Source organism: Dermacentor silvarum, chromosome 8 (assembly GCF_013339745.2).
Source record: "Dermacentor silvarum isolate Dsil-2018 chromosome 8, BIME_Dsil_1.4, whole genome shotgun sequence".
Classification (NCBI taxonomy): Eukaryota; Metazoa; Arthropoda; class Arachnida; order Ixodida; family Ixodidae; genus Dermacentor; species Dermacentor silvarum.
Window position 1 is genome coordinate 180,265,908 of NC_051161.1, and position 21,747 is coordinate 180,287,654.

Here is a 21,747-nt window from a genome sequence, read left to right on the forward strand (position 1 = left end):
AAACACTCAAAGAGAACTCATAATACAACACACATGTGGCTAGAACGCTAATGATATCGGGCAAGTTCGGGCATGGCTGCGGGTGTGAGTACGCACTACAGTCTCGAGGCGGTGAAGCTGAGACGAGACGACTAGAGAAGTGGCGTCGATCTCACCAAGGGTCGGTGTACAGGATCGTTGACCGGGTTAACAGAGCGTAGCAGCTGTGGCGTGGAGAGAGGAGTCAGGCGGCTTGGCAGCACGGGCAGACGGCGGCGGCGTTCTGACCGGGCAGCTGGTTGTGGAACTCGGGCCCGTAGCCCGACAGCTCACGTTCTGCCCACGGGCACAGACGCTCGCCGGCCTCGGGTAGCAGTAGACGATCGGGCAGAGTGGCGACGTCCAGGAACGGGTTTGCCGGGTGAAGTCCTGGTGGCTCAGGTCCGGAACCCGACGGCCGTCTTCAACCCCCGGTCCGGTGGCCGACCTTCTCCTGGTGCCGCTTCTGGAACTCTTCCCGGCGGCTCGCTTTTCTGCCGCTCTGGCCGATTTGTCATTTGTTCATTGGCTGCTTGAAGCTCCGTGGTCTTTTGCGATTGGATCCCTTTTTCTTTGTTTTGTTTCTTGCGTCGCGCGTTCACGTGCTGGCCGCTCTTCGACGTTGTCGTCTTTAGGCAACACGGAATTCACCTCGGCGCGCGCACTCCTTGTCTGCTTCTCGTCTTCTGAATCCACCGTACTGTGTCGCGCACTTCACACACCACACGAGCCCACAGAAGTTTAAAACATTTTAATGTTCGAAAGTTGTAAGGTATACATCTTCCGTGCTGAACGTAGAAATAGTGAAGAGAAAAACATTATCGCATAGGTTAGATCTCACTGAAGAAATCTCTTTCCATTAAAAAAGATCGCACGACACATGCACGCACGGTGCCGACAACGTCGATAGACACTAAAAAAAAATGTAACCAATGTCCGAGAGAGACGCCAAGAAAGCTTTTCTTTATAAGGGGCTGAAGGAAACTTTTATTATTTCCATTCGTAATATTTTCCTGGTTGTTTTAGCAAGTTCAGCATATATGCACTCAGTACAAATATCTGCGTGACACCACCTTTATCTCAAGAGCTCTCGTATCAGTCAATCCGTGCAAGAAGGCAAGCGCTTTGCCAATTGAAAACAGGCGCCGCCCAGACACTGCGCTGATAGGAAAGGACCCACTGCACGGAGTTTCTCGGCCGCACGAGCTGCGGCCACAAAACAGCATCGCACCTCAGTGCACGTATAACCCGCAGTGCGTCAGACAAATGAACGAACGACAGGTGCATCTATGCAGACTCTCTGCGAGTTGAGCAGCCGTGGTACTTTCCATTGTGACCGAACGTCGTGCCTTTCACGAATTACGTTCAGGGCTGCCTAATGTGCGCCTGCCTCAGCTGCTGCGCTATCTTCGAGCGCCTGATAATGAAGTCGAGTGCGGGTTTTATCAGTCTTGAAGAAACCGGACATAGTCAAAGGCCAGACGTATCTCATCTGTAGCGTGCCACTTGGCCTTAGCGGCATAACGTCAAGTTGGTGAGTCTCGTTCGTTCCATTCGGTAAGTTTTAGCAGCTTGCATTTTTGCCATTGTGGGAACGCTGACGCGAATAGTGGATAGGAGCCAACTGTGAACCAGGAAGGACGCGCGAGCTGCGGCTGGCCGCCATTGAGCCCAGCCCCGGCCGGCCGCAGCTCGCACGTTCCTCGCACCACTGCTCGCGCGTCCTTCCTCGTTGGCTCCTATCCTCTATTCGCGTCAGCGTGCCCACACCATCTAACGATGTTTTACCCAGTTGACCGACCTTTCTAATGCTGGATTAGAATGCCGTCCAATTTTAACGAATTACTGAGTCAAATTTTCTAGCTCTAATGAAATCTAGTATGTGCCAATACAGTTATCATCATCATCATCATCAGGCTATACTTATGTCCACTGGAGGACGAATGCCTCTCCCTGCGATCTCCAATTACCCCTGTCTTGCGCTAGCGTATTCCAACTTGCGCCTGCGAATTTCCTAACTTCATCACCCGACCTAGCTTTCTGCCATCCTCGACTGCGCTCTGGTTGCGCGAGGCAACAACGCAATCGCAATACAGCCAACCAAGCGCAACAAAACTCTATCAGTTATTTTCTTCTCTGCGTGGTTGGCTTGCTTTCACCCTTGATATGTTGTCCCCTTGCTTCACTCTGGTATTGATAAGGTGTGCTATACTTGCCAATAAAACCAGTTGTTAGTCAGCGCTTGTGTCTCCCTTCTTGTGGTCGTCTGTTTGCGCTGTTGCCCACATGTTTCGAAAGTGAATGAGAGCCAAGTTTTCTTTCGTTTTTTTTTGTGCGGTCTTGTTCGTCCCGGCCTCTATTCACAACTAATTAGCCCATCTCACGGTAATTGTGTCCGCTAAGATAGCCGCCGGATTCCTTTTATGAGGTCCCCTTCAAATATTACTGCTTTAAAGGGCAAAAAGACAATGCCGAAGCACAAAGCTCATATGTATCATGTTTATTTATTTATTTATTTATTTATTTATTTATTTATTTATTTATTTATTTATTTATTTATTTATTTATTTATTTATTTATTTATTAGGGGGGCTTTACATGGTTAATTATAACATTACATATGGTGACAAATACAGAAAAAAAATGATAGGATACATATGTGCGGTAAATTGCAAAGTGACCGTGGATTTACTAGGCATCCTAACACGCAAAAAAATAAGAACATGAGCTAAAGTGTGTACAAAAAATGCTTATTATAATCACAATGCTCATACTCAATTGAGAATACAGATAGATAGATTAAAACATAGATTATACAATGCTTAATATAAAATTAATTTCCACAGGGACAAAGAAAAAGCAGGCGGGAACAAATAAATATGGTTAAACAGTTAGAACGCAGGCATGAAATGTTCATGCAGACGGCTATGGGATGCTCCACGGTCTGTAATGAAGGCGACATCGTCAGGAAGATCGTTCCAAAGTGAAATGGCACGCGGCAATGCTGATGAGTTATACGCTTGTGTCTTACCAAACATACGCTTGATGCTAACGTGATTATGGAACCGCCGAGACAAGCGCAGTGGAGTTTTTAAGGGTAAGACAGGTGTCCTGGTGTGGTTAATGTATCCATGAAGCGAGCATAAAAGTGAAGCGGAACGACGAATTTCAAGAAGGTGCAGTGAATTCTCAAGTTTAATTTTCGTAATGCTAGACTTGCGGTAACAATTTCCAGACATGAACCGGGCAGCCCGGCTTTGTACGCGTTCTGAGTTAGAGATTAACGGCATCTTCGACTGGTCGTGTTAGAGCGCTCTGGTAGCGCTACAAAGGTCGTGTAAAACGGTTACTAAGCGTTACCGCTTGCAGAGACGGGTCCCTCTGATGATAACGAAGCAGGATCATCACTTGCATACCCGGTTATTGTCGTAATACAGCTTTAAAGTCGTTTTTCACCACTTTTGTAGCACGGCCAGAGCGCTCTGAAACGACCACTCGAAGTAATCTTGGTGGGGGACCAGATCGATGACGCGAATTCCAACTGTGGGCGAACGAACGTTAGGTACGCCAACTTGCGAATGTTAGGTGGCGTGTTACGCCGGTCGCGTCGAATGTAGCCCAGTGTTTTGGACGCTTCAGCACAGATAGCAGTAATGGAGGGGGGGGGGGGCACGAAAGACTGTGAGTCAAGTGTACTCCTAGATACTTGTATGACTGCACACGATTTATGACAGAGTTGTCAATATAGTAGGAAAACTCTGAGTTGGATTTTTTTTTTGCGGATTAACGAAACAAGTTTGCATTTGGCCGAGTTTAGAACCATTTGCTATTCACTACACCACATACTTATTACGCTAATGTCATTTTGCAGAATAGCGTGATCATCTTGAGACCTTTATTTTTCTGTAAACAATTCAATCATCAGCGAATAGTCTTATACTTGAACAAATGTTATTGGGCAGATCATTTATGTAAATTAGGAAAAGTAGAGGGCCTAGGACGCTGCCCTGAGGGACTCCCGAAGTTAAAGCAACCGCAGTGATCGCTGTGTAACGCCATCAGTCTCATAGAGAAGGCTAGCGTAGACATAGCATAGTGATTTCAAATCTGCTAGACTTGACATGCGTGAGAACGATGCTGGTGGCTGACGCAAATATTTTATAACAATTGGCGCTTTTATTTTATTTTTTATTTTTTTCAGTGGTTTCGCCGTATACGAGTGCGCAGATGTATGTTTTAGTTCTCACGCCAAGCGAGTGAGAACATTTTCCCCGTCACACTGGCAATTCACCGGTTCGCTTCGTCGAGTTGAGAGCATTCATGAGGTGGGGCCTAGGGTGGAGCCACTCCACGTGCCCGCTGCTCGTGCGGGCCGAAGCTGCAGTCTGCCAGGAATACGGGAGTAACCGGGAGGGATGGGCTCTGCTCCGCAGTAGCGGCACTATGTGGGGTAGAAGAGGTGAAGACAAGGGAGTGGATGAAGTTGTCGCCATGCGATGGCATCTTCTCGGTCAAGAGACTGGTGTGGTGGGAGGAAGTGTCTCCTGCTATCTCTGTAATATTGTAGAGTTTCAGTGTAGTTCAGTGGTTCTGTCGGTGCGTCGTCTGGGTTGGACAGCTCTTCCAATGGCGCCCGGTTAGCGAGCATTCCGGCTACAACATTACCGCGTCCATTACCACGGTTCAGCCGATACGCGCCCTATGTAACACTGTGGGGTGTAACGACCTTCCGTTGTGCCGAAGTCACGCGCTTTGCTGACCACTGTGCCTTAGTGACCACTTTGCCATCGCTATGTTCAACAGGGTGGGTGAGAGAATCGAACCCTGTGGAGTGCCTCTTCCGGAAAGTTTCATCATCTTTGACCGAATTTCACCTAGGCCGATGATGGCCGTGGGGTCAGATAAAAAGGCTCGGACGTAATCGTACATGCGTTTTCCGCATCGAGAGGATGCAAGATTGTTTAGAATGAGGTCGTGTCCAACGACACGATTGCTCTGGTTTGAGCTGTACTCGGCCCAATGCAGCCAAAATAGTTGACACTCACTGCAGCTCATGAAGCGCGTCGCTTGTTTGCACACCCAAGGGAAATTTCCTCGCATTGTAGTTAGTGCTGCACCGAAAGACTACACAGTGGTTCGCGGGAAACGCTGTGTGAGCTGACACACCACACATATATTTCACGGAGAAACAGCTAAAACATCTACAAATTGTTCGGCAGCGTGCGACAGCAACGCATTCAGGCAGCGTAGCGCCAGCTCGCCCAGGCTGGAGAGGAGGAAAGGGTTGCCGCGTGCAGGACTATATATATATATATATATATATATATATATATATATATATATATATAGCGAATGGATTCTGCCCTATGAAAGTACTCTGCACTACGAACCAATCAGAAAGAGGGAATTGACTTCATCAGACGTATATAAAAGAGACTGCAGTTCTTTCCCCTTTTCTGACCCGAAGATCCGTAAACACGCTTTTGTGTGTATGGCTAGTGGCCATGAAATTGCGCTGGCGACCGCGATGTAGTAGTGGGTTCCATCCCTGCCGATATGATCGATTGGTGCGGAGTGCAAAAAAAAAAGGCTCCTGTACCATGCACTGGGTAAAAAAGGCCCATGTGGCCCCTCCGTCTCCACCATCATAGTTTTCGCATGTGACAATTGTTTTATGAATAACACAGCGTAACAAGAAGAAACTACCCGAAACAATGGCCACGTCGTACACTGGAAATAAAGAAACGTTGCTCTATGTTCAGTGATTGAAACGCTATGGCGACGGCGTTAAAGCGATAAAGCAGCGCACGGAAAAAGTTGCGGAGGCCATGCACGTAAATTATTGCGTTTAAATCACTCAGCACGGTAAACACCACGTGCTGTGCTTTATTGCACCATTCCGCAAAACTAAGAACGTTTTACTTACTCGCAAAAGCATCAGGGATGTGTCCCACCTGAACCTGCCTTAGAAAAAATATGTAAGATTAGACTCGCCAAATGTGTTAAGCTTTACAAAATGTAGTTTTTCTAGTACAAGGACACACACGAGAGTTGCACTTGAGCGCTCATGTATGTAAGTCTTTGAAACGATGCATAGGCACATTTTCCGTCAGAATTGTGTTGTGCCGGAATACTTGAAAGTGCATGCAATGGAACCGACATCATTGGAGCGCTATTTCAGGCGGAATTCGAGAGTTGCCCAAAGCCCAAGCTGCCGTAAATTGTAGACTGGCTAACTCCCATTGGCACATACCCAGTCATTCAAGAGAAGCCCATGCATCCAGTGACCCATATTGATCTCCAACGCGGTTTCCCAGCGCAGCAGTCCGGTGCTCTACCCTACTCAGGGCGACTCAAGTTGGCGAGAAAGATACCGCAAGGGGGAGTAAGATAGCATTAAAATTGCGACGACGCAATGACTGCACTAAGGTGGCTCAAAGCCACGCATCGACAGTGAACACGGTGGAAGGATGACAACGAAGCGTGCTCGTGTTGGAGCTCACTTCCGTGTTTGAGCGCTTGCCGCGGGCCGCCTCCTTTCGCCCACTATAATCTTACAAACAAAGAAAACCTTGGCGCATTTGTACTGCCGTGGCGCTATTATAATAGACTGGATTACAATAAACGTGCGCTAGATTCATATTCTTTACAGAACCAACACATTTCACAGCAGAACCTTAGACGCACGAGAACACAGCCTAAATAGAACTCGTTGGGCGTGCAGTGTTGTGCCTTTATTTCCAACTGCTTTACTCAACTTCTCTCGTGCTCACTTTTCACATATGTTACAGTCGCCCGCCTGAGTCCGTGTTGCAGATATGGAGCGTGGGCTCCTCACCCAAGCAGTGCAGCGGCGCCTGTACTGCCGCACACCACTGGTGGAAAGCCTGCTGTTGCACAGGAGCTACGTGCCGGAAGTGCCTGTCTTCTTGAAGCTTGAGAACTCCCAGTACACAGGATCATTCAAGCTGCGCGGACTAAGCCGGCTATGCCAGCACGTAAGCCTTACTGCGTTAATAAAAAAATGTTGCAGTTTCACCCGAAAGGTGAAGCATCAATTGCGATAGCAAATTAGTAGAGAGCGATACGGAGTACGGATAGTAGTTTTATCAGCTGCATAAACTTGTACAGGCAGCAGTACCAGCAACGCGCAGAACTATTGTCGACGCTGTCGGAGTTTTGCCCGCGTTCGCACCGAACGCGCGCAGCGTTGGTGACTATTGCCGGTGCCTCTGGCGGCGGCTCGGAGGTTTTCGACCACATCAGAACGGGACACTCGTCGAGCAGCGTCGGAAGTCTTTACCACCTTCTCGCCACGTTTTTACATAAATATGCACTTGGTGCCGCAGCTAAACGTCGCCTCCCCTTCCCCCCACTCCCTTTCACGCGACAGAAGAAGTCGCGTTTGCTCTTGGCCGTGCGTTCGCTCCACGTGAATGCGCGCGTGCCTCGCGCACTTTCACTCGCACATACAGCATACGGTGCGCGGCGACGGTTTCATCGCCGTTGGACTCTATACGGAACCTCACGGCGATGGCAACGCCAACGGCATAAATCCGCTTGGAGTGTTTATATAATTGCTATTGCAATAAAAATTCACCGACGATTACAATACTCCCTAATGCGAAATCTGAGCGCACCTACGCACATATGCATTTTCATTTCGCGGTATATTGGCGGGCGCGGACAATCTTCCTCCTGCGGCACGTTGCAAACGAGTGAAGTGTGGCGCGCCTGCCTCGCCTAATCTGGAGATCGCGAGAGCCAGCGCGTGGGTGACGCGTGGGCGCGATTCACAGCAACCGCCGCCGACAGCCCTCTCGGGTGACTCTGGCCATAGCTATTTCGCCATACCCTCCGCCTCCGCTGCACCCCCTTTCCACTTTCCATCCTTAAGCAGGAGACACACGGTACGATCGGTACGATCCGATGTGCGACGCCGCATGCTCCGGCATGCGGCATACGACGATTCGGGGCACACGGGACGGGCATCCGAACGAGCGAGCGGCGCCAAAGTCCCGCCCAGATCTTGCGCCCCAGCTTGTACGCTCGGAAGACTTCGTGTCCTCGTCGAGAAATACAAAATAAACAACTTTCGCAATGCGGCTTCGCTTTACGCGAACACTGTCACTAAAATTACGTCTTTGCGAACGACAAAACACTTCGCAGTGGTGTGTTCTCCACTGACGGCTCCGCCGACAGCCAGCGATAGGGCCAGTAGGCCTAGCTCGGCGGACGCCACGGCCGACGGCTCTTGTGATCCAGTCCGAGCTCGTCGAAGTGCGCTTATTTTTGCCAACACGATAACACTGTACAAGTAGGTTACCCGTAATTAAATACACTTGGATTACTCGACGCCGTTGATGCGAAGGGCAAGCGTGCAAGCTAAGCGAGTAGCTTTGCTCAGACAGTCGGTGTGTGCTGTCTACGTGCGAAATGCTGTCGCATCGCGGCTACCGGCCGATCTCGCAAGTAGCTGGCTGCTAGTACTAGGCGCTGTTTTGCAGAACAGGAACAGGTTCGAGATAATTTTACCCAACTGGTAACTATTTCGTGTCAGAAACGAATTGTAGCAATGCTGTTGCAGCCGGCATGAAAAAAAAAAAAGAAAGAGAGAGAGAGGCGACGAGAAACCGGCCCGCCGGCCCCGCCTCTCTGGAGGGAGCGTCAGAGAACGTCACATGCCAGGCGCGCTGTCATTGGCTGGGGCCAAATGACGGTGCGATTGTCGGACGCGTCGGACGGTGAAAATCTGTCCAGTTTGTCGCACGCCGGGCATCCGATCCGGCGCTTCGGCACGGCAAAACGCCTCGGTTCCGGCGCGTCGGACGCCGGATCGGACACCGAATCGGACCGTGTGTCTCGCGCTTTTGACTACGCCGTCGGAAAACGCCGACGCTCGCCGCAGGAACGGGCGCCTGAGAGCTGCGCTCCAATAAACAGCTCATTGAACGCGTGAGAACTCATCTGCTCAAAATGTTCAAATGTCGACGTTTGCCCTGCCGCCGTAACTCATCTGGTAATGCTGTTTCTTAGCCTTTTCTAAAAAAATCAGAACCCCTCCACTAACCAAGGACCCTTCAAATCGGGGTCCGTGGCTCTTCGCTACTGTGAAGATGGAGGCCAGCCAAGCTGTGACTATGGTGGGTCTGCTGCAGTGAATATTGCCGCCACGATGACAATGGGCGTATCGTCATTGGGCATCACCCAACCGAACGTGTCTATCATGAACGTTCCGGTTGAGAAACTCGTGTAGAAACCTGACCGTCGCACCGGGGAAGTTGGCGCTAGCGTTGCCGAGGCGTGCACCAATGTTGTCGGGTTCCTGGAGGGCAAGACGACGCTGACTTTTGACCTCAACATCGCGCTCGTACAACTCGGGGTCAGCGGCTCTTAACTGGCGTTTGGTCTCAACATCACGCTCCCTCAAATCGGGGACCGTGGCTGTTCGTTGACGTTTCGCCTGGGCTTCGGAAGCTCTCACGCTAGAATCAGCACGTCTACGACGAGCCCGTTCCCCAGCGCGTTCGCGGCGGCGTTGCTCAAACGCGTTAGGACACGTCGTCAGTTGCTCATGAATGGCTCATCATCATCATCATCATCATCATCAGCCTATATTTATGTCCACTGCAGGACAAAGGCCTCTCCCTGTGATCACCAATTTCCCCTGTCTTGCGCTAGCTGATTACAACTTGCGCCTGCAAATTTCCCAACTTCATCACCCCACCTAGTTTTCTGCCGTCCTCGATTGCGCTTCACTTCTCTTGGTATCCATTTTGCAACTCTAATGGTCCACCGGTTATCTATCCTACGCATTACATGGCCTGCCTAGCTTCGTTTTTTTTTTCGCCTAATGTCAACTAGAATATCCCCTGAGAGTAATGAATGGCTCATACCCCCTTAAATAATGGATCATACCCCATTATGACGACAGAATAGAATTCTACGCTGGAATGATTAGCGCCAACGCTGCCAACTGTGGAAGCAGATCGACGACGAACGCGGGAGCAGTGGCTTGAAAGCTGCCTTAAAAAGCCTCAGTCTTTGCTAAATGTAATTTTCAAGTATAGTCTGCATATTTAAGAACCAATTTTTAAATTTTATTTTTAATTATATTGTTGTAAATCACTTTAAAATTACCTTATATTTAAGCAATCGAGGGGCGCCAACGAGCCAGCTGCGGAAGAAGACGCTCGAGCCAGTGCTGATGATGATAGTTTTTTCTACACGCGTACACGATCCTCGGGGAACAGCATCGCTGTATAAAAAGTAGTAACACATTTTTGGTGCAGCTCCCGAGCCCTGCCTCGTTATCATTGCCCAGTGCCTTATTACTGCTGTTCGGGGACATTGAGAGCAACCCTGGTCCCGGCAATATAGACGCTATATCCTTCAATCAATCTTTATTTCGCATTCATTGCCAAAGTAATGAAGATGTGTGCTGATCAGACCGCATTGGTTAAAGAAGTACAAGAGTTTAAGGGCCACCTGCTCTCAATGGACCAGAATATGTGTGATATGGCCACACGTATCAGCGCGTTAGAAACCAGATGCGAAAATCTACCTTCTGTGCGCACAGGCCTAGAGGCCGACCAAACCCCTGCAACTAAAACAGCTCATTTGATTAGTGTGTTAGAAGCTCGTTTGGACTACGCCGAAAATCAGTCTCGGCGAAACAACCTCAAAATTCTATGGTCTCCCGGGTACTAACCCCTCGGAAACCTATGCGGAATCTGAAGACTTAATCATCCGCCATTGCGCTGTCCGTTTAGACACTCAAAACGAAGTGAAATTTAACATGCCCATCGCCTCGTGAATTGGCCCATTATCGCAACGTTTAATTCATTCAAAATCAAAGACAGGCTTCTTTCTTTCTGAGGTTGAAAATTGAAAGGTACTGAATATAGCGTTGGTGAGGATTTTTCGCGTAATGTTCAAAATTGCCGGAAACACCTTGTCGCTTGTGCGAAGGCGTTTTCACTGAGGTATAAAGCATTGCATGGGGGTACAAAACGTTACGTTTTTGACGAGGCTTGTAAGGCTGGTAAAGAAATATTTTAACAATCAACTGACCCTTATCGGTCATCGTACTCTCGTGTCAACTGTTGAAACATTCCTACCCAAACGGGATATCGTGTAGAGCCATCGTCAGGTACCAATCTACTAACGTAAGCATGGTTGAACACCGACATCAGTGACTCAGAGATGACCTGCCTAATTTTCGTCTATTCCGCACCGATCGCAAAAGATTCTTGCAGGGGAGGAGTGCTAATTGCCGTCAGCGATCTAATTAATGTCGCATCGGACATAGAAATGCTGTGCGCGGTCATGTGCCGTGCGGGTGGTAGGAGGTTATTCACCAGTGACATATTTCAGGATTTCTTGAGTAAGGCCAGCTGTAAACGCCCTTCTTATGTCGGTAATTCTGGCGCAACATGTCGCAGCAGGATGTTCTCAAAATCTTTGTCCCGGGCTTTAGTTTCAGCGTTGGCCACGATGATCCACTTCTTTCCGGATGTTCACGTCGGGCCCCAACAAGTCCATCCCGATCGGCCGTAACAATCCAGCTGGCCTTGTAGGTCTTGCGTCGCTGGCAGTGTCGGCACATATTGACGTAATGTGCGACGTCTGCGTTCAAGCGTGGTCAATAATACTTCTCCTGAATCCTCGTGAGCGTACGGGAAAAACCAAGATGCCCTGCCATTGGGTTGTTGGAAACAAGCTGTTTCCCAGTTTCCGCGACCAAAGACCTTGAAAGACCTGCGCAGCTTCATTGGGTTAGCGTCATACTTCCGCCGTTTCATCCGCAATTTCGCCACCATAATAGCACCTTTCACGAAGCTTCTTGGTGGTGACCACAACTTCTCGACCTGGTCACCAGATTGCGATGCGGCATTCACGAAGCTGCGTCGTCTCTTGACGTCTCCCCCAATCCTGTGCCATTTCGACCCAAGCGCTCCAACAGAAATCCACACGGATGCCAGTGGCGTCGGCCTTGGTGCCGTTCTTGCTCAGAGAAAGGTTGGCTTCGATGAGTACGTCGTCGCCTTCGCCAGTCGTGCACTCACTAAACCTGAATTGAACTATTCAGTAACTGAAAAAGAGTGCCTGGCTATAATTTGGGCAATAACCAAATTCCGCCCGTATCTCTATGGCCGCCCATTTGACGTGATTACTGATCACCATTCGCTGTGCTGGCTGTCGTCCTTAAAAGAACCATCCGGTCGTCTTGCTCGATGGGCGCTTCGACTGCAGGAGTACGAAATTCGAGTGCTGTAGCGTTCTGGCCGAAAACACTCGGATGCGGATGCCTTGTCTCGTTCGCCACTGACAGACGAGGTTACCTCCCCGAAGGCCCCATTGTCCGAGTCTTCCCTTGCTGCCACGGATATCCTTCTGGAGCAGAAGAAAGACCCTTGGATTGTGTCAATGCTCAGTTTATTGTTCACCGCATCGACAACCACTACCAATCGCGCCTTACGTCGCCAAGCCCATCACTTCTCCATTCGCGACGGGCTCTTATACCGTCGTAACTACCTCCCGGTTGGTTGCTTGTCATCCCTCGACATCTACGTTCGGATATTTGTGCAGCGTTCCACGACGATCCCCAGTGCGCACATGCAGGTGTACTAAAGACATACGCGCGTCTACGCCTTCGTTACTACTGGCGAGGGATGTACCGATTCATCCGTCATTATGTCCGCTCCTGTCTCGTTTGCCAACGCCGCAAAGATCCCCCTCGTCGTTCAACCGCTCCATTGCAGCCTTTGCCTTGCCCAGTACGTGCTTTTGATCGAGTAGGCATCGACATTTATGGACCTTTGCCAACCACATCAGACGGCAACCGCTGGGTAATCGTGGCCATCGACCATCTTACGCGCTATGCGGAAACTTCCCCTCTGTCCAGCGCTTGTGCACGTGACGTCGCCTTGTTTCTCCTGCGCCACATCATCCTTTGCCACGGAGCTCCCAGGGAATTACTCAGTGACAGAGGCCGCGTCTTCCTCTCCGACGTCATCGAGGCTCTCCTCAAAGAATGCCGCATTATTCATCGCACCACTACTGCATACCATCCGCAGACCAATGGCATTACCGAGCGCTTTAATCGAACTCTTGGCGACATGCTGGCCATGTACGTTGCATCCGACCAAACCAAATGGGACCATGTTCTACCATTTCTGACTTACGCTTATAATACCGCCACGCAGACGACCACGGGATTTTCGCCCTTCTTTCTCCTATACGGACGCGAACCTTTTTCCACAATGGACACTATCCTTCCGTACCGCCCTGACAGCACAGAAACCACTACCTTGTCTGAAGCTGCTGCACACGCTGAAGAGTGTCGCAAGCTATGCCGTATATTTACGTCAGAAGGCTAGCAACGCCAGAAGCACCATCGAGAAACTTCACATGCTCCTGCATCCTATGCTCCTGGCTCGCTAGTGTGGCTTTGGGTTCCAGCCCCTACCCCTGGACTGTCACCGAAACTCGCGTCGAAGTACCAGGGCCCCTACCGTGTGATCGAGCAAACGTCTCCAGTCAACTATATCGTGGAACCGCTCGAGCTATCTTTGGATCATCGCCGTCGAGGACGCGACATTGTGCATGTCGAGCGTGTCAAGCCGTACTATGATCCGCCTGTCTTGTCCTACCCCTAGGTCGCCGGGACGGCTTCTTTTTTCGCGGGGGAGATAACTGTACTGTGAAATAAGGAGCTTCGCTGCTCGAAAGCTTACGATTCTAGGGCATATTGTTTCGAAGGACGGTATTCTCCCCGACCGTGCCAAACTTACAGCCGTTTCAGCATTTCCCAAACCAACTACCATGAAAGATCTCCGCAGCTTTATCGCTCTATGCTCTTATTTACGACGCTTTATCCGCAATTTCCCTATGATCATCGCCCCTTTGACCAAGCTCCTCGCTGGCAGTAATAACCTTTCGGCTTGGTCTCCTGCTTGCGACGACGCTTTCAACGAATTGCGCCGTTTCCTTACGTCGCCTCCTATACAGCGACACTTCGACCCCTCTGCGCCCACTGAGATCCACACGGACGCCAGCGGTGTCGGGTTAGGCGCTATTCTTGCTCAACGGAAAGATGGGTTTGAAGAGTACGTCGTTGACTATGCAAGCCGAACTCTCACCAAAGCCGAAGGCAACTATTCTGTCACTGAAAAGAATGTCTTGCCATAATTTGGGCCATCGAGAAATTACGTCCTTACGTGTACGGGCGCCCATGTGACGTATAGTGACATACCACCACGCCCTGTGCTGGTTGTCGTCACTGAAATATCCAAGTGGTCGCCTCGCCAAATGGGCATTACGCCTCCAAGAATACGACATCCGCGTCGTGTATCGCTCTGGTCGGAAACATTCGGACGCAGACGCCCTTTCCCGTTCGCCCCTGCCTCCTGACCCTGTGTGCTTCACAAATACTACCTACGATACCCCCACTCTCGCCATCTCTGACATGCCAAATGAGCAGCGCAAGGACCCGTGGCAGCCTTCCATTCCACACTTTCTGTCTGGCCGGACTCCTGCTCCCACTTCCTGGACGTTTCGTCGGCAGACTCAGCACTTCACCACTCGGGAAGACGTGCGGTACCGCCGGAATTACACCCCCGGCGGCCGTAAGGGGCTCCTCGGCATTCCCCACCACCTCTACTCCGAAATCAGCTCCACTTTCCACGATGATCCAAGCAGGTTTCCTGAAAACGTATTCTCGTATTAGGCTACGGTACTACTGGCGTGGCATGTACCGTTTTGTTCTACAGTATGTTCGGTCATGTTCCACGTGCCAGTGACGCAACGCTCCTCCTCAACACGCCGCCGCCACCTTATTAGAGAGGTTTAGTATTGCGGAAAATGTTTGCGTTAGCGTTAGCGTGTTACGCACGCTAAATCTTTGCGGAACGCTGTTCGATACAGTTTTAGTAGAGCGTAAGACAACGATGCGCCGCTAAGCGCAAAACTTCGCCGCGCCATCTGGCTACGAGTAGTCAAAGCAGCAAACTGAGCAGCTCGGCAACCAAAGTGGCCGTGTGGATCCACCCCAAGCCGTCAAAAGAGCCGGTCAAGCGCTCGGGCACGGAAATTAATCGGGAACAACTTTGAGACGTATCGGACGCTGTTAGTAAGTTCAAAACAATTGAAGCACGCGAACAACTATTAATAAAATAAATTGGGCAACAATAATTTTCAGATTTCTTGCCTCAGCCTGACGAGTGTTTACAGGCAGAGTTAGGCTTTCGCTGTGCATGTGGAGCGTGCTTACCTAGAATCGGCAGGGAAAACAAGGCTATCTTATCGGCCGTAGGCCGTTAGCGAAGCCAAAATATCCGAAGCGAAAACCAGCAGCACCACTTATTTGTAAATCACCGAGTCCTACAAGGCAGGAGGACAAGACGATTTCTGTGAAGCGGCAGCCGTCAATTCCGACAGTGCCGCCATTTTTGCAAAGCTAAAAACTTAGCGAGCGTTTAGCATCTCCGCTATATTCTAAAAATAGCGGACGCACGCTACGCGCAAAACTGAAATAGCGTTCTGAGCATGAGCAGTCTGACCCCGTTATTTTTTTGCGTTTGGCGTGGTGCCATTTCTGCAATACTAAAACTGACTATTACCTTCGCCATGCCCCGCCCGACCGTTTGACCACGTCGGCATTTACATCTATATACGGTCCCCTTCCCAGCACACCAGACGGTAACCATTGGATAATCGTTGCCGTCGATCACCAGACACGGTATGCGGAAACTTGACTTCTTCCGTCGTCTACAGCAAAAGACGTTGCCACTTTCACTCTTCACAATCTCTTCCTTCGTCATGGAGCTCATCGAGAGTTGCTGAGTGACCGTGGTTGTGTGTTCCTCTCCGACGTCATCGCAGCATTGCTTCGTGAATGCCGCGTCATTCACCGCACCACCAGTGCCTATCATCCACAGACAAATGGGATCACTGAACGTTTTAACCGAAGCCTAGGCGACATACGGCTATGTACATCTCGTCAGACCACTCCAATTGGGACCGAGCGCTACCTTTTGTTACGTTCGCTTACAACACCGCCATTCAAAGCACAACTGTATCCTCGCCTTTCTTTCTACTTCACGGACGCGAACTTTCTTGCACCATGGACAGTATTCTTTTATACCGACACAACGCCTCAGAGTCCATGACTCTATTTCAAGCAACTACATATGCTGGAGAATGCCGTCAACTTGCACGTTCATTCACATCACAAGACCAGTGGCGCCAGAAGCAACACCACGATGCATACGCTACAACTACGTGCTATGCTCCTGACTCGCTAGTCTGGCTGCGTGTCCCGTCCACTACTTCTGGCCTTCCAGCGAAGCTGGTCTCCCAGTACTAGGGTCCATATCGTGTACTTAACCAAACATATCCGATGAATTACCGCATCGAGCCGTTAGAACCGTCTTCTGACCATCGTCGTCGCGGTCAGTAAATTGTCCACGTGTCCCAACTCAAGCACTGCTACGACCCCCCCCCCCTCCCCCCGTGTTTACGTGCCCGTAGGCCGCCAGGATGGATCCTTATAGCGTGGGGGGTAATTGTACTGAATGCGAATGACAGGCGCTTCGATGTCCGGGAAACAAAGACGACGATGGCCGGTGGTTGTTGTTGACGCTCTAGCTGGCGCTCGCCAGTAATCAGACCTGCCTTTTGAATAGCCTTCTAAAACGCAACGTCCACGCCTGCTTGCTGATTAACACCTCCATTTTATTATGTATATATATATATATATATATATATATATATATATATATACAGGTGAATTAACGAGCATACAGCCTAAATTAACGAATAAGTAGCCAGAGCCCTTGCCTTAGCGATGACATAATCATTGCTGTCAGGTTAACAGCGCAAGGCCACCAGAGGGAACAGAAGAGAAAACAGAACGCTGATGGTGGCTCTCTGGTGGCCTTGCGGTGTTCATTTCTTTCATTTCATTTCTCGTATGACAGACCCTTTTTCATGCTTACCGCTTCAACCGCATGCTACACAGCGCTCTGTTCTCTCTTCTGTCTCCTCTGGTGGCCTTGCGCTCTTAACCTGACTTTAAAGCACGTTTTACCAACAAGCCCAATCTTACACCCTTCTTAATTTAATTTCTCGTATGACAGACCCTTTTTCATGCTTACCGCTTCAACCGCATGCTACACAGCGCTCTGTTCTCTCTTCTGTCTCCTCTGGTGGCCTTGCGCTGTTAACCTGACTTTAAAGCACGTTTTACCAACAAGCCCAATCTTACACCCTTCTTAATTTCATTTCTCGTATGACAGACCCTTTTTCATGCTTACCGCTTCAACCGCATGCTACACAGCGCTCTGTTCTCTCTTCTGTCCTCTCTGGTGGCCTTGCGGTGTTAACCTGACTTGAAAGCACGTTTTACCAACAAGCCGAATATTACACCCTTCTTAATTTCATTTCTCGTATGACGGACCCTTTTTCATGCCTACCGCTTCAACCGCATGCTACACAGCGCTCTGTTCTCTCTTCTGTCTCCTCTGGTGGCCTTGCGCTGTTAACCTGACTTTAAAGCACGTTTTACCAACAAGCCCAATCTCACACCCTTCTTAATTTCATTTCTCGTATGACGGACCCTTTTCCATGCCTACCGCTTCAACCGTATGCTACACAGCGCTCTGTTCTCTCTTCTGTCTCCTCTGGTGGCCTTGCGCTGTTAACCTGACTTTAAAGCACGTTAACAAGCCCAATCTCACACCCTTCTTAATTTCATTTCTCGTATGACGGACCCTTTTCCATGCCTACCGCTTCAACGGCATGCTACACAGCGCTCTGTTTACTCTTCTGTCTCCTCTGGTGGCCTTGCGCTGTTAACCTGACTTTAAAGCACGTTTTACCAACAAGCCCAATCTCACACCCTTCTTAATTTCATTGCTCGTATGACGGACCTTTTCCATGCCAACCGCTTCAACCGCATGCTACACAGCGCTCTGTTCTCTCTTCTGTCCTCTCTGGTGGCCTTGCGCTGTTAACCTGACTTTAAAGCACATTTTTATTTATTTATTTATTTATTTATTTATTTATTTATTTATTTATTTATTTATTTATTTATTTATTTATTTAGAAAATACTGCAGCAGGCCATCAAGAGGCCCTAGCAGGAGTGGGTATAATAAAGTAATACAAGTATACGCGTACATACAATACAGATGGATCAATAGAATTGCACCAAGTACTAGAACAACAACAAAAACCAAATAAGGCAGAAAGATTGGCAACAAACCGAAATTAAACGAGGATGCCTTTACACACCTATAAGCTCTACAATAAAGGACCCAATTGTTAGGTTAGGTTATACAATCAGGGTAGCGAAAAGGTACCAAATACTGCACCAAAAACAAGGCAACAACATCCCAATAACAAATGAGCGCATAAGGAAACAAGATACCTACAAAGCAGAAAGAGAAAAAAGAAGAAGAAAAGAAAAAAAAACTACGTGCTATGTAACCATTTGCTCGATTATCTCGGTGCTGTGTAACCACGCCGATGGAAGAATGTTCCACTCATTTACCGTGCGTGGAAAAAAAGAAAATTTGAACGCATTAGTTCTGGCGCTGAAAGGGGTAAGGGACTCAGCGTGGCGATGCCTTGTTTCTCGGGTGAGGAGGGGCGATATGTAATCATCTGGATTTAAAGCTAGTTTCCTGTGCTTCAGCTGAAAAAGAAACTTTAATCTCTGAATTTTGCGCCGAAGCTGCAATGTTTGAATGCCATGTTGACGCATTAAGGTGGTCGGGGAGTCTGTCTGTCGATACTTTGAATAAATAAACCGGATAGCTTTCCGCTGGATCCTCTCGAGTGCATCGATGTTAAGCTTCATGTGCGGATCCCAAACAGTAGCTGCATATTCAAGCTTCGGTCGAATAAGCGACGTATATGCTAACTTTTTTTGCCTCGACCGGTGCTTGTTTTAATTTATGTCTGAGGAAACAGAGTTTGCGAAAGGAGGACGCGCAAACCTTTGATATGTGTGAATTCCATTTCAATGTGTTTGTTATGGTTACACCTAGGTATTTGAAGTTTGTGACCTCAACAAGTGGCTGTGATGCAAGCGAGTACGGAAAGGAGCAACAATGGAATTTTCTACTTATTTTCATGAAAACAGTTTTCTGGACATTAAGAACCATGTCCCATTGTTCACACCACTTATGAATTTTTTGTAAATTATAATTAAGCAATGCTTGATCCTCAGAACATTTGACTTCATTAAATAACACACAATCATCAGCAAAAAGTCGGATACAAACTGGCTCACTAATTACATCAACAATATCATTTATGTATATTGAGAACAACAAGGGCCCAAGGACACTTCCTTGTGGTACACCTGATCTCACTGGTAGTTGCTGTGAGTAATGGCCATCAATACTTACAAACTGCATTCTGTCGCTTAAATACGCTTCAATACAAGAAACTATGAATTCGGGTAAGCCTAGAGACTGAAGCTTTAAGATTAGTTTTGCATGGCATACAAGATCAAATGCCTTCTTAAAATCTAAAAATATAACGTCAACCTGACCCGACTTATCCAGAACCGAGGCGAAACTATGAACAACTGTGGTCAACTGGGTGACTGTGGAGAGCCCCTTTCTAAAACCATGTTGAAATGGGGTTATTATGTTATTATCGTCTAAAAACTTGTTTATGTATTTCACGATGACATGCTCCAGAATTTTACAACATGATGACGTCAATGAGATTGGTCGATAGTTTGTTAATAGCATGGTGTCTCCTTTTTTGAAGACAGGAACGATTCTAGCAGTTTTCCAATCAGTAGGAATGTTAGCTGTGGACAGGGACGCACGAAAAATAACGACAAGAAATTTAGCAAGTATCTCGGCATACCGGCGAAGAAAGTGGTTCGGTATATTGTCAGGTTCAGGTGAAGATTTTGTCTTTAAATTAAGTAACATAGAAACAACACCGGGTTCTGATATAAGGTTAGACATTTCGTAGCCGTTTTTAAGGCTCCGCTGTAACGGTTCAGTTTGGCTAGAAAAAACACTGTGAAAGTAGTCATTGAACTTCTCAGCTATACTACGTTTGTCATCGATAGTCACACCATCGCACACAATGCGATCAACTGACTTCTTTTTTGTGGAAAGGTACCGCCAAAACTTCTCAGGAGAATTTCTAATGAAATTAGGAAACGTGTAGTTGAAGTAATGGTGCTTAGCGTTATAGATTGCCTATTTCAACCCTGTCAGTGCCATTTGCACTGTGTTATTATTTGATTTTGCTCGTTTTAGTCGTTTAATTCTTCGTTTGAGGTGCAATATATCCCTTGTTATCCAAGGATTGTTTTTGCGTGTTTTTTTAATTTTGTTCGGCACGAAATTATCAAGACAGTACGCACACAGGCCCTTAAATGTATTCCACAGTGATTCGATGTAGTGTCCGTGAAAGTTATCGAGGTTATGAAGCAGATAGTCCAGAATACTTTCGTCCTTAGCATGAGAGAAGTCTTTAATCAGAACTGGAGTGACAATTGTTTTTTGTACCTCGAGGGAGCACGTAAGAGACACCATACGGTGATCAGAGATGCCTTCCTCTACATTTATACTGTAATTTTCAATCGAACGGCTGATAAAGATAAGATCGAGTATAGAAGCAGAATTATTTTGAATGCGAGTTGGTTGACTAACAATCTGGTGAATGTTAGCACTGAGCATAATGTCAAACACGTAATAAACATGTTCACATTTGTCACTATTCGAGAATGGCCGATTCCAATCGACATTTGGAAGGTTAAAATCCCCAGCTAAAATGATTCTGTCATTCTGAAAGCTCGCCACGTGATCACACAGCCGATGCCAAAATTCAGAGAGAGAATCGGGCGCACGATAAACTGCAATCAGAAATAAAGAGCGTTGCTGACGTGATAACTTCAGCGTGATACTTTCGTGGTTATCAATTTGGTGCGTCAGTAAAGCAGGTATATTTTTTTTTCACAAGTACTGCAACTCCCCCTCCCCGTGAACGTCTGTCTTTTCGAAAAACTTGATACGAGGGAGGAAAAACATTTTCATCATCAATATCACTGCGCAACCACGTTTCTGTGATTACAATGACGTGGGGAACATAACTTAGAAGGATGAATTCAAGTTCAGTAGCTTTGTTTACAACGCTGCGTGCATTTATGTTTAGGAGCCGAAAGTCAGATTCTTGAGTCTGCTCTTGTCACTTTTCATAGGAACGCTTCTCGCGGCTCGGCATTTTAACACGGCAGTTCTTGCTTTCGTCCCAATAATACAGATCACCATCGATCCGCAGTTTATCATGTGTAAGTGTTACTCTCTTGCCTTGTTCCTTTTGCTTTTGGCGCTATTCCACAAAACCTTCCGTTTCCTCGATGTATTAGGCGAATATTCATTCTGGATGGATAACTTTGTTCCTTTTAGCTTATATGCGTTTTTCAATACTTCTTCTTTTTCATTATAATCCTGAAAATATACTATCACAGGTCTCAGGTTACCCATCTTTCCAAGGCGGTGAATTCTTCCTACTGATCTAAAGGACGCGTTTAGCTTTTCGCAAAAAACCTCAGTAACAACTTTCTGTTTCAGATCCTGTTCAGTCTCTTTTGAATTTTCAGGTACACCGAAGACAATAAGGTTAGAATGTCTGCTTCTGTCCTCAAGGTCAACGACCTTCTCACGAAGGAAACTAACAGATTTTTCAATTT

At 48.0% G+C, this 21,747-nt stretch overlaps 1 long non-coding RNA gene across 1 annotated transcript in view; it reads left to right on the forward strand.

Annotated features, from left to right (window-relative positions):
- The first annotated feature begins 1,084 nt into the window (after window positions 1-1,084).
- Window positions 1,085-21,747, forward strand: part of LOC119461890 (uncharacterized) — a 61,578-nt gene continuing 40,915 nt past the window's right edge. Inside the window, exons 1-2 of the long non-coding RNA XR_005194097.2 lie at window positions 1,085-1,575; window positions 6,810-7,016. This is a non-coding gene — a long non-coding RNA (uncharacterized LOC119461890). The remainder of the gene's footprint in view (window positions 1,576-6,809; window positions 7,017-21,747) is intronic.